The sequence below is a fragment of the Danio rerio genome, chromosome 15, assembly GCF_049306965.1.
Source record: "Danio rerio strain Tuebingen ecotype United States chromosome 15, GRCz12tu, whole genome shotgun sequence".
NCBI classification, from domain to species: Eukaryota; Metazoa; Chordata; class Actinopteri; order Cypriniformes; family Danionidae; genus Danio; species Danio rerio.
In genome coordinates, this window is record NC_133190.1 from 35,901,633 (window position 1) to 35,916,381 (window position 14,749).

The 14,749-nt window shown below is 33.6% G+C and overlaps 1 protein-coding gene across 12 annotated transcripts in view; it reads right to left on the reverse strand.

The window, feature by feature from the left end:
- nbeab (neurobeachin b) overlaps positions 1-14,749 on the reverse strand; it is a 770,985-nt gene that overhangs the window by 593,719 nt on the left and 162,517 nt on the right. The window lies entirely within an intron of this gene.

The window sequence follows — 14,749 nt, forward strand, 5'->3', positions numbered from 1 at the left end:
TGTTGCTAGCATGTTCTAGAACAAGAGTGCTTAAACTCCATCCTGAAGGGGCTGCTGTTCTGCACGGATGTTTTTAGAAAACCTATTAAGAGCTAGATTAGCGAGCCAAAGTGTGTCTGATTGGGGTTGGAACTAAGCTTTGCAGGACACCAGTCCTCCAGAACCGAGTTTGGGCTTCACTGTACTAGAACATTGTTAGCATGTTTTTGGAAGTTGCGAACATGTTCCTTGTTTAAAGAAGTATTAAATCAACAACAACATCAACAACAACAATAGAAACCAATGGAAATAACATTGTTTTAATGTAAGCTGTATTAGTACTATGGTCTCTATTGTTATTATTATAATTATTTACTGCCTTCTGTTAAATCTTAATTGAAATATGTCCCAAAACACACTAGAATCTATTAAAATGTATCGGTTTTAACTGTTAAAATGTAATGGTTTGTGATAGTGTAATGGGATTTGTAGTGGAAACCGTTAGAATCTTATTTGATTGCTTCTATTGTTATGTTTTTTCATCAGGGCTTCTAGTATGCTCTAACAGATTATTAGTATCGAGTAATGCATGAATATGGACTGGTTTTCTCTATGCAAATACTCCAGGCAGAGTACAGCAGCTGTGCTTTAGTGTCTTCAAAGAAGATGTTGTTTGCTAACTTCATATCATACAATATTTGCTTATAGTGGCCAACCAAATGGATATCCCATTCTGATTAACATTTAAAAGTACTCTAGGAAGGTAAAAAAAGAAAGTTACACATAATTTAGAGGGCATAATTTTTTGTATGCTGTTTGGACAGAACTGTGTGTAGGTTTAGTTTTTTTACAGTTATATAAGGGTGATATAAAGACAATAATTCTCTTTTTTTAACATTTCCTGATGTTAAAATAGGATCCAAATCTCTCCCGTTGTGAGGCCCACCGCAATGTGACATAAGAGTGTGGTTTTCCAGCCCACCGATTTGATTGACAGTCACATATTAACATGTCTATATCGTAACACATATAATCATATCCGCAAGACAGGACGTGTGTAAAAAGGAACTGGCATTAAAAGATTTGTTCAGCTCTCTGTGATCATCAATTATCATCAAATGTGATCAAGAGTAAAGCTTTACAAATTTAAGATGCTTTTAAAGCAGTACATGTTCGCAATGAATTACAGTAATTTTACCTTTTTCACCACAGCCGCATGTCAGTACAATTATAAAAGAAGATGCTTCAATCCCAGTTTGTGGCTGTTAAATTGGGTTTACTTTGTACATTAACATAACATATATTCATACAGAAGTAGATTTTTAATGTGTATCCTGTCACATTTGCATTCAAAAACAGTGCCAAGCTTTGTGTGTGTGTGTGTGTTTGCGTGTACATGTGTGTATGTGTGTGTTGTGCATGCGTGAACTTTGCAACAACATTGTGCGTGACTCGTTGCAGAAAGACTTGAATTAACTCCACAACAAATACATAAAATAATCACTGGTAAAGTTCTTACTGTAGTATTTCCAATAAACATTACGTGAGATATGCTTCCTTCATGTCTGTCACTGTGTTGTTTATCTGACACAGCCAAGGCAGAGAATTATTCGAGTCAGAATTATTAGTCCCCTGTTTATTTTTGGCCACAATTCCTGTTTAAAAGAGAGATTTCTTCAACACATTTCTAAACATAATAGTTTTAATAACTCATTTCTAATAACTAATTTATTTGATCTTTGTCATGATGACAGTACATAATATTTTAAGGATATTTTTTAAGACGCTTCTATGCAGCTTAAAGTGACATTTAAAAGCTTAACTAGGTTAATTAGGTTAACTAAGCAGGGTAAGGTAATTTGGCAAGTTATTGTATAACAATGCTTTGTTCTGTAGACTAGGGGTTCCTAAACTTTTTCTTTCCAGGAAACACCTAGGCAAGTTAGTCAATCTCAAGGCCCACCACAATATTTTAATATGGAAAATGGGGTTAAAAAAATATTTACAGAGGAGTTTTTATTTTGCTTGTTGAGAATTAAATGTACAGTTGATTGCAATACTAAAGGTCTTATGAGAAAGACAGCTACGTTATGATGCTGAGATTGTAAGAGGAATACCTGAGTACTAAGTTAGTACTTATTACTCCCACTGGAAGAACTCGGCCGTTACTCGCTGTATCCATTCAAGCAGTCAAAAATATCGGCTCTTGTGCTTTTGTCAAGTTGTACAGCAAATGCAGCACTATTGTGGATTCACTTGTTTGTTCACATATATCAGAAGACATTTCCTCAGTACGCCGTTGTACTGTACTATCAGAAAGTGAAACTTTAGCTATCTTTACAGCAACATCATCACCCAGCATTTCCTCAACAATATCTGCAGGCCGGCAGCAGAAGCTTCTCTCCTATGGTGTGTGGCTTTTTGGATTTTGTGATTCAAATGACGCTCAAAGTTCTTTTTGTGGGATGCTGGCTGTACCTGTGATCATTTTTTGTTGATGAAGACACTATTCTTTAGATGTCAACCTTTGTTGACATATGCAGAATGTTTTGTTGTAAACTTTTTCATTTTATCAAACGCTTCACGGCTGCTGTCATGAATGCTGTACGTTACTGATGTAGACACATGACAGTTCAACACAAATGAATCAGACTCAGTCATTTAATGATTGCTGATTCAGACTGTTTTAGCTTGTGTTTTAACTTAAATGATTCATTTTTAAAACAATCATCTCTAAAGAGTTGTTTGCTTATTATCATACTGGTTTTAATTCATTCATTCATTTTCTTGTCCGCTTAGTCCCTTTATTAATCCGGGGTCACCACAGTGGAATGATTAGCCAACTTATCCAGCAAGTTTTTATGCAGTGGATGCTCTTCCAGCTGCAAGCCATCTCTGGGAAACATCCACACACACATTCACACATACACTATGGACAATTTAGCCTACCCAATTCACCTGTACCGCATGTCTTTGGACTGTGGGGGAAACCGAAGCACCTGGAGGAAACCCACGCGAGGGCAGGGAGAACATGCAAACTCCACACAAAAAATGCCAACTGAGCCGAGGTTCGAACCAGCGACCTTCTTGCTGTAAGGCAACAGCACTACCTACTGCCTCGCCGGTTTTAATTCATTGTAACGTAAATATAGCTGCAGCTAAGTGACTTTACGCGACCCATATTGCCTCACTATGTGCGACCCACAGTTTGAAAACCCCCGCTGTAGACTATCAAAAAATATATAGCTTAAGGGGACTAATAATTTTGAAATTAAAAATGGTGTTTAAAAAATTAAAAACTGCTTTTATTCTAGCTGAAATAAAACAAATAAGACTTTCTCCAGAAGAAAAAAATATTATCAGACATACTATGAAAATGTCCTTGCACTGTTAAACATAATTTAGGAGATATTTAAAAAAGAAAAAATCAAAGGGGGGGCTAATAATTCTGACTTCAAATGTATACCTTTGCTCACATTACACCCTGCTTTCAGAAGACCTTTAGGATAAAGTTGTAGAAAGGCTTAGGAGAATTCTACAAAACATTTCAGAGGCAGGAAAAGTGATTTGGAACGTGACTTGATTTCAGGCCGTATAACAAATAAACAAATTATTTCAAAGGGTATGATGATTTTCTATATGCACAGTAGATTAAGTTAATTATTACTTAGTAGAGAGATAAAATTAACCATAAAATAAAGTTAATCTGTCTGGTCTAATGAAAAGTGCACAGCAACATGACAAAGTGAGAGAATTGACTAATAAGCGACAAAACCCATGAAAATACGTCAATGTGAAATTAACACGTCTTCAAATACCACGTCTGTGTAAATCTTATTATTCTGTGCACTTATTAAAGGATTTACTATTCCTAGCATGAAAAGAGGAAGATTCTTTTTATGCAGTGATTAAATCTTATCCAAAGTCGGGGGAGCGCGATGAATAATAAACGTGCTTGGTGACATGAAATAATCATGAAGATGAAGTAGGGGCGATGTGGGAATCCCCCGGCTGAATTATCATTCATGAGGTTGTTTCGTGCGCTGTCAAATCAAAGGCCTGCAGCCCAACACCTGCACCACATCCCAGGTGATGATGTCATCCAGATGTGACCCGCGCCAAACTCTGTTCAATGTGCTGTGAGCAGATAATCGTACCAAGACATTTTTAAAAAAAAATCTTCTTTTTATCAGCAGAGATATGCTTGACGGCATTTGCATGAATAAATTGTTTATAGTTTGTCATGTAATTAGATAACGTGTAAATGCCTGTATAGTTATCAGCAATAACATTATAGGCATAATCAATGACTGCAAACTAAAAGCTTGCCCATTTTAGCATGTTGTTAGCATGCTTTAACATTACGCTAGTGTTTTAGCATATCCGAAAAGGAAAAATAAAGATTTTATTGCTTACACAACATAACACAGAACTAAATAACTAAAATTATTTCAGCATGTTAGCACATTATAGCTGATCACTAAAATCATTTGAGCATGTTAGCACATTTTAGCTGATCACTAACATTATTTTAGCATGCTAAAACACTTTAGCTAATACCTAAAAATAATTTTAGCATGTTAGCACATTTTAGCTGATAACTAAAAATCATTTTAGCATGTTAGCACATTTTAGCTGATCACTAAACATTATTTTTAGCATGTTAGCATATCTTAACTGATCACAAAATATATTTTAGCATGTTAGAAAATTTTAGCTGATCACTAAAATTATTTTAGCATGTTAGCACATTTTGGCTGATCACAAAAATTATTTTAGCATGTTAGCACATTTTAGCTAATAACTGAAAATAGTTTTTAGCATGTTAGGACATTTTAGCTGATCAGTAAAATTATTTTAACATGCAAGCATTTTAGCTGATCACTAAAAATAAATTTTAACATGTTAGCACATTTTAGCCAATAGCTAAAAATAATTCTAGCATGTTAGCACATTTTGGCTGATCACAAAAATTATTTTAGCATGTTAGCACATTTTAGCTAATAACTGAAAATAGTTTTTAGCATGTTAGGACATTTTAGCTGATCAGTAAAATTATTTTAACATGCAAGCATTTTAGCTGATCACTAAAAATAAATTTTAACATGTTAGCACATTTTAGCCAATAGCTAAAAATAATTCTAGCATGTTAGCACATTTTAGCTGATTACTAAAAATTATTTTTAGCAAGTTAGCATATTTTAGCTGATCACTAAACTTTATTTTTAACATGTTAGCATATCTTCACTGATCACAAAATATATTTTAGCATGTTAACACATTGTAGTTGATCACTAAAATTATTTTATCATGTTAGCACATTTTGGCTGATCAAAAAAAATATTTTAGCATGTTAGCACATTTTAGCTAATAACTAAAAATAATGTTAGCATGTTAGGACATTTTAGCTGATCACTAAAATTATTTGAACATGTTAGCTTTTAGCCAATCACTAAAAATACATTTTAACATGTTAGCACATTTTAGCTAATAACTAAAAATAATTTTAGCATGTTAGCACATTTTAGCTGATCACTAAAAATAGTTTAAAGAATGTTAGGACATTTAGCTAATCACAAAAAAAATCTATTTTAGCACGTTAGCACATTTTAGTTACATACTAAAAATAATTTTAGCATGTCAGCACGTTTTAGCTGATCGCTAAAAATATTTTTTTGTATGTTAGGACATTTTAGCTAATCACAAAAAATATTTTTAGCATGTTAGCACATTTTAGTTATTTACTAGAAATAATTTTAGCACGTTAGCACATTTTACCTGATAACTAATTATTTTAACATGTTAGCACATTTTATCTGATCACTAAAATACATTTTAACATAGCACATTTTAACTGATCAATAAAAACAATTTTAGGCTGTTAAAACATTTTAGCAAATCACAAAAAAAAATATATATATATATTTAGCACGTTAGCACTTTTTAGTTAATCACTAAAAATAATTTTAGCATGTTAGCACATTTTAGCCGATTACTAATTATTTTACCATGTTAGCACATTTTAGCTGATCACTAAAAATATTTAGCAAGTTAGCACATTTTAGCTGATCACTAAAGATTTTTAGCATGTTAGCATGTTTTATAATCAGCTGTGCCACATTTTATATCCATTGAGTGTTCCTACTGCTAATATGTTTTAGCATGTTTTTTTGCAAGTGGATGTTGTTAATTTCTGATTATGAACAGACACATCTCATCTACATTTAAAAATGAACTGCTTGGGCCTTGATGTTGATATTTCATTATTCATGTACTAACTGTGCACCAGTGTCTGTTTAAAGATGTAGGAGGATGTTTGTAATTAACTTGTTGTTGCTAAATAGATTATTACCTTGTGGGTATGGTTTCTATGGCAATAAACCTGATAAAATAAACATTTTCCCATATTTTTCTTTCACAATATGTGAGCAAATAAAAGCAGAATTATATTCAAACAAGCATATTTGTTCAGCTGTTGCTTATGCTAATTTCACTGCCATGTTTACTCTTTTCAAATTGGAGAAAGAGACTGAAAAAAGGAAACATGTTACAGATTTGATGATCTGCATGCTTATTTTGACCTAAGAAGTTTCATGTTGTTTGATTTGCTCTGCTGAAAGGAGATAGCATAAATGTCAGCTTTTGCTGGTCAGGTTTCTGCTGCAAACATTTAATACAGCACAAAGCAAATCTCAAAATCTATCAGATTGTCTGAAAAATAAATACCACAGCATGTTAATGGATGCTGGCAGTTTGAGAAAAAAAAAATGGCCTCAGAAAAAATAAATCTGACAGAATCTGCTGGCCAAACATCTGATAGACCTCAGACGGATGATGTAATGCTCACACATTATCTCATAGTGAGACTCAGAGCATCTGTCTGCATGAAACAGGGAAAAAGACAAAGACAGGCACTAGTATCACTCACATCTAAAACAAAATAAATATACAGCTCTGGAAGAAAAACACAACTTTAAAGTTATTATCGTTTCTCTGCATTTGCCATTTACATGTTTTGAAACTACTGATAGCATGCTTGCACCTTAAAATGAATAAAATAATAAATGAATAAAGTCAGCTGAAAGGTCCGTTGGAGTCAAAATGACATCTATCGAGGAACTGTATCAACAACTTTGTCTCGGGCAAATAGCATTTTAAGGGATCCAACCCATCCTGGCGGAAGTCTGCTCATGCTTATGCCATTAGACAGGCATTACAGAAGCCTGAGGAGAAAATCTGTGCAATTTCATGATAGGTTTTATCCTGTCATTATAAGACATTTGAATAATACCTTATCTTAAATACTATTGATAGCTAGTATGTAGTAATAAATCAAAAAATAGTTAAACTAGCACAAATTGCTAATATTATGACTGACAAACTGGACAATAGTTATTTATGTTTTAATTAATTCCCTTCTGTGATTTTTTTTAAATTGGGTTTTATTTTTTTATAAGTTAATTAAATACCTCATTACTTTAACTTAAATGTAGCAAGTTCACAGTCCTCATATAGATTAGTTTTTTAACTCAAATGGTTTGTACAGTAGCAATCGGTTTCCTCAAACAATTTGAGTTGCCTTAACTTATTGGGTTTTACAGTACTCGGTTGGTTTGAGTTCTCTTCATTTACTGGGTTTTACTGTGCTCAGATTGCTTCGTTTACTCAAATGGTTTAAGTTCACAGTACTCATTAGGTTTAGTTTTTGAAATTAAATGGTTTGTTGCAAACAGTTTGAGTTACCTTAACCTTTTGGATTTTACATTGTAGATACATGCATACAAAATAATTCCATTGAGTCATATTTTCTTCTCTATGTTTAATAAAACTATTTTTATAGTGACATTTTGTTATTCTCTCCAAACAAAAGCTCTAAAAGTAAAAATTCATAATTTTATTTATATACCAAAAGTGAACAGTTTAATCAAAACACATATATGTTCAAATAACCAAAATTTACTTTTAAGTGATCTGTTAATTCTTTCACAGCTTTATTTTTTATCTCAGCATTCATTCAATCATTTTCTTTTCGGCTTAGTCCCTTTATTAATCTGGGGTTGTCACAGTGAAATGAACCGCCAACTTATCCAGCATATGTTTTACGCAGCGGATGCCCTTACAGGTGCAAACCATCACTAGGAAACACCCATATACTTTAATTCACACTTAAACAGTACGGACAATTTAGCTTACCCAAATCACCTGTACCGCATGTCTTTGGGCTGTGGGGGAAACAAGATCACCCGGAGGAAACCCACATGATCACTGGAAGAACCTGCAAACTCCACACAGAAATGCCAACAGATCCAGCCGAGGCTCGAACCAATGACCTTCTTGCTGTGAGAGCACTACCCACTGCACAACCATGCTGCCCATGTCTCAATATTACTGATAAAAAAATGCAGCCCTGGTAAGCATAAGAGTCTTACTAAATCTACACGTAACTGTCTTAAAAAAAGCATCAAAATACTTCTCCATGGCGCTAAACGAAGAAGAAACATTTTCATTCTCTTAAGGCAGTAAAGAAAAAACCTCAGGTAAAAGGGGTCTGACTTGGGGTCAGTGTTTTACTACAGTCTTTTCTGGTGAGTCAGAGCTGTAATCAGGTCATCTTCAGATCAGTCACATAAATCACAGGAGACGGTGAGTTTACAGCCTGTCATGGCCCACTGTCTCCGCATGCCTGGGCTAGACACTCTGCTAAAAGGCTATGAAGGCTACAAGCACCCATGGGAGAAAACACATTACAGTCAACAGAACAAATAATTCAGAGGAGAGGGAAAAGATGGCACCAAACACAAGGGGTTGAGCACGGGACAAAACTGCTATTAATTATGTAAATTATGTATGTGAATAATAGTTGTTTTATCATAAGGAACATACCGTGGCTTACAGTGTATTCTAAAGGGAGTTTGCAGTTAACAAGTTTGGCAAGTAAAACATTTGGAAAAGATGTGCAAATTTGGATTTGTAAATGTAAAAAACATTAATCATATTTCGGTCGGTGCAGTGGGTAGCGCTGTCATCTCACAACAAGAAGGTCGCTGATTTGAGCCTTGGCTGGGTCAGGACTGTGAGGAGTTTGCATGTTCTACCTGTGTTCGCCTAGGTTTCCTCCGGGTGCTCTGGTTTCCCCCTCAAGTGCAAAGACATGTGGTACAGGTGAATTGGGTAACCTAAAATTGTCCAGTGTATGTGTGTGAAAAAGTGTGTATGAATGTTTCCCATTGATGGGTTGCAGCTGGAAGGGCATTTGCTGTGTAAAACATATGCTGAATAAGTTGGCGGTTCATTCCGCTGTGGTGACCCCTGATTATTAAAGGACTAAGACAAAAAGAAATTGAATGATAGTCATATTTCATATTTCTTACAGTATAGTAAGGCTCTCTTTAATATTATAGCGCATTGTTAGCATGTTACATAACATACATAATACATACTTGCCATGTTTTAGCATTTTGCTGGCATGTTTTAGCAATTTTTAAAGATATCCCACATAAAAAAAAAAAAAACTATAGTAATTTATAGTAAATAAATGCTAGTGTTTTGGAACCATGCTATAGTAAAGTACTTAACTTAATCTGTTGTGGTAATTTTATAGTTGCTATGGTAACACAACAGTTACAGTACTATTAACAAATGACCCAGTACTGCAGTTGTTTTTATAAGTATAGGGTATTTTATATAAAACACCATAGTTTACTATAGTAAAAACTAAAATATACTTGAGTATTTACTACTGTTTAGTTATGTTGCAGCTCTCATTTATTTTTTTTAAATACTATAATAAATACAGTATAATACACTTTATGAAAACACTATAGTATTTACTAAAAATTACTATAGTATTTTTTTCAAGTGGGATGCTAATATGCTGTTACATTTTCAGTGCATTTATCAAATCCAGCAAAGGAAACATTCACTAAGCATTCACACTTTGGATTCACGTAAATTGAGAGATTTCCTGTTTCCCATGTTTTAGCACATTCTAATTTCATTGCTAACACATAAAAAAAATAACGAAAGCAAAACATGTCGCTATTTGTACAATTCATTTTACAGACATAAGTAGTTTCATTTCAACTACATTTGGTCTCAGCTTCATATTTATAATGAATGCTAATACAGTTTCAATTTGTTTTATACTTTCGTTTTTCATTCCTTTTTCTGTTCGGATAACTAATAAATTGAAACGCTTTGTCATGCAGTACATGATAAATAATGTTTTCAATATTTAGTTTTTTTTAAGGCTATGAATTTTGTTGAAAAAAGGTAATGATAAATCGGAAGTAAAAAACTGAAAAAACTGAAAGCTTAACAGCTTGCAGCGTATTTTGTTAGCTTGATGCTAATTACAATGTACATATCACAGTATGTTTAACTTTTTTTTATAAAGAAACTTATATTCCAGAAAAAAAAAGTTAAATAAATATATATTTTCTTTAGTGACTTATTAGTTCTTTGGTGACTTCTTCAGTTCGACCTGGGTTCGAACTTAAATAGGGAAGAGAGCCAGTAGTTGTGCCGCCCCCTCATCCTGGAATACTCTTCAGTCTGAACTAAAAATGTCTGAGCTCATCCCAATTAAATCATTTAGCTCTATCCTTAATAACAAACAACAACAGTCAATTTCTCAATGTGTGTTTTTAACAAATTGTAATGTGGTAGCTGAAAAACCAAATTGTATTTTTATTTTATCGTTACTTTTTATTTATTTATTTATTATTATTATTATTATATTATTTATAAGTCATGTGCTGCGAACCTTTTTTATCTGGTTAAATAAAAATTATATATATATATATATATATATATATATATATATATGTATGAGCAATATCACATACGATACGATGTGGCTGTATATTGGTAAGTGAGGTCGAGTGTGAGTGTTATGAGTGACGTGAAGTGTAACGAGTGTGATATCTGGTTTATACAACAGTTTAAAGGCATAATCGTGTATATAAAAAAGATTAAAAAGTCACAAAACTCTTTTGTAATAGGAACTACTTTCTTCCGTCATTCATTCACATCTGCAGCTGACGTCAGAACAGCAGAAGCTGCTACTAATTCACCAACGTCATTTTATAGCTAGTGTTTGAATGATTCTCTACCGTAATGTCTAAAGTGATTACAAAACAGGTGATACTGCTGACATTTTAAGATTATAAGGCTGAACTACATAAAATGCCATCAGTCTACAGAGATTCCTCCCAGTATTTCTCTGTTGCAATCTGGAGTTCACAATATTACCATGGTATAAATACAGCACTACAACCAGAGCTCAACCCTCTTCACTGTCGTCAGTGTTGACTGAATTTTTTATTTATTTTTACATATTGAAAAGTGTTTAACACATAATGGTGCAACTATGTTTAGTTTGTTTTTTTGCTTGCAGGTTTGTTTGTTTTGTTTTCTTATTTTTTCAATCTGCCTACAAACCCAAGACAGAAACGCACACTGTATGGTAAATCCTTCATCAATTAAAATCACATTTTATCACATATTCTATCAAATAGAGGCCAGCCTCTGTGGTCTAGCCCTTCTGCATAACCTCTAAAGGCCTGTGCTCTATTACCAGACAAGGTGGATTCAACTGTGGAGCTGACAGTCAGCCTGATAGCTGGCACTCCATTGAAATATACAGGCCCTTTTCGGATTTTGAGAGACTCCATTCACAGGTTCATCTGGGGTGGGTAATTGCTTTCTCCCAGAAGCAGACTGCTCATTATTTCTGCCAACCTGCCTGTCATGCTGACGTGAGGGCCAGCAGGAATCAGAGGTCTAGAAGCGCAATTAATAAGGGAAATGACCAGCCCACAGTGATTAGAGAAAATCCAGTGTAAATGTCTACCGGATAGCTTGAAAACACACAGGGTGAAAACAAACAAGGCATTCTGGGGACTGTTTTTGCACTTCGAATTACATAGTAAATATATAAAGATTGTTGACATGATGTTGCATTTACAACATCCCACGTGACAAAAATCTATATAATTTGTATTGTCATCATTTAAAATACGGTTGCATTTTTCTTCGTCCTCCATAGACCTCTTGTTATTAAAAAAAAACTGCTGTGTTATTACATTTGTAAAATTTTTGAGCCAAATCTCAAAACTGTGCCATGGTGTGACTGTCTCAAGCATAGTTCAATAAATTTAAGCTGTTTAATAGATAATGGTCAAATCATATATACTGTAAATACCTCAGGTCTAATTTTACTAGTGGCAATTCTTGAAAATGAGGAATATATATGTTCAAGTATTGAACACGTCATGCTTTTACAGGAAATAATATTTCTAAAGGAGCTGCTGACATGGAATTGAACCAGAACAATACAAACATAAGAATAAAACAAAACAAAAACTACTAAAATGTATTTAATACTTAAAGACGCCTCTCATAAAGACAATGAAGTCACATGAGTTGCTCACAGACTTCACTCTTCAACAGAGTGTAAAAATCTTGATGGTTCTATGGGTTTTGTCTATCAAATCTGATATATAATTTGTATTTTATATTGGATTCAAGTCAGGTGATTGGCTGGGCCATTCTACAGCTTAATTTTCTTTCTCTGTAACCATTTGAGTGTTTGCTTGGCCGTTTTTTTGGATCATTGTCTTGCTGAAATGTCCAGCCTGGTTTCATCTTCACCATCCTGCTAATGTCAACCCAGGCTCATTCTGAAAACGTAGTCTAGCGGACGTTTCTGGAGACCGCGAAATACGTCCCGGGAGGTACGTATTTTTGCAGTTTTTGTTTTCGCGAATCCGCGAGAGGCCACTGTGTGCGCTTTTTCATATCTCGAACGTCTCTTTCAAGTGCCGATCGCGCCATACATACTTCCCGGGACGTATTTCGAGGTCTCCAGAAACGTCCGCTAGACTACGTTTTCAGAATGAGCCTGGGTTGGCTAATGTAGATGTTTGACTGAAGCAGCTAATATTCATTTACAATGACAAAGGGCAGAGGGTTGCTGAAGAACTACTAAGAGATTTCAGCTGCTGTCTGGGCTTTTACTGTCTTTCTTCACCTCCTTTTCTTTATGTGTTCGATATTTTTCCTTGTGTCATTTCATTTTAGTATGCATAACTTAATTTTGTAGACTAATTAGATTTGTTTTTTATTTGCATATATGGATTTCTTTTGTTTGCAACCAACATCCAGGAAAAATTTCAAGTCAACAGCACCAACAGAAAAAATGTGACGTGTTGCTTATTTTCCCAAAAACATAGAAACTTGATACATTTTTTCACTGAATACCATATACCATTATTTATAGTAGCAATATACAGTATACAGTACAATGATTTTACTAAAGAGTGTACATTTCCCATTGCTAAACATGTCTATTTTACAAACTATAAGTAACAGAACACAACCCCCCCCCCCCCACCCAAGTTTCATAAAATAAAATATATGAAAATAAATGTAACAATAAAATGGTAACATAATATTAATAACTAAATATATATATATAGGTCAGAGAGGCTTGAATCTTTATCTATTCGCTCAACTTTAGTTTGGTTATTATCAGCTGTAAATTTCTAATCTAAACAGAGGATTAAGAGGGGGAGTGCAATGGGTTGTAAATCAGAAATGTTTGTTTTGTGGATGGGAATTAGATAGCAATATGTTTTATATATAAGATTGGATGGAGCAATCTAATGTATTCAGCCAACTTGGACCAGATATTTCTAAATACATTAATTTGGAGTCAATGTAATTTTTTCCATCACATAAATATCACATACGATTTGGATTGTTGGAGATTCAGGAAGAAACCATTCATTCATTCATTTTCTTTTCTGCGTAGTCCCTTTATTAATCTGGGGTTGCCACAGCAGAATAAACTGCCAACTTATCCAGCATATGTTTTACGCAGTTGATGCCCTTCCAGCTGCAACCAAGGAATTAACCAGTGTCTTGTAATTGCTTTTTGGCTGGGATTTTTAAAATATCAATTAATTATTTTTCAGGTTTACTTATTTGGATATAAGAGCTTCAAAAATAAATAACCATGAATTGAAAGGGTAGTGTAATATTAAGTATATTTTGTATTACTCCATATTCTCCTTCCAAAATTGTTTTATTATTGGACATTTCCAAATGATGTGCCAGTGATTAGGTTCCTGAGACCCACATTGTCTCCAGTATATACTCATTTCTAATTTAAATATGTAAATGCCACTGAAAACTTTAATTAATCAAGATCATGTGACTGAAGCCCCTGTGAAGGAAGTTTTTTTTTTTCTCAGAGTTGTTTACAAATTTTACTTTTTTGGATCCACTATAAAATTGTTAAGTTACCCTTTGAAGCAACCCCCATTTATTGAAAAAGCATGATAAGTAAAAATATATTATTCATAATTTATTTAAATTTAACACCACTATATGAAGATAAGTGTCCACGAATATAAATCACTCTCATGCTTTTTGTATATTTTTTGAGTTTTTATTTTTTTTTATCTTTGTTATGTAATACCATAGGATGTTTTTAGGTACAATTCAGTAAAAATGTAAAAAATAAAAATAAAAAAAAGAATAAAGCGAAAGAATAAAAAGTCAGAATAAAAAAAGCGAAAGAATAAAAAGTCAGAAAATTGTCAAAAACTAAACATAGTTACTGCCTATTTGTCAACTATCCATATAATATAATGATCAGAGAACTTAAATACATGGAGGTAAAATAAAAAAAAAAGAATTCCTGAAGACATTTTTTAGCAGTTATTACTTCATCCTTGTAGGTTACACAGCCCGTAACTAAACC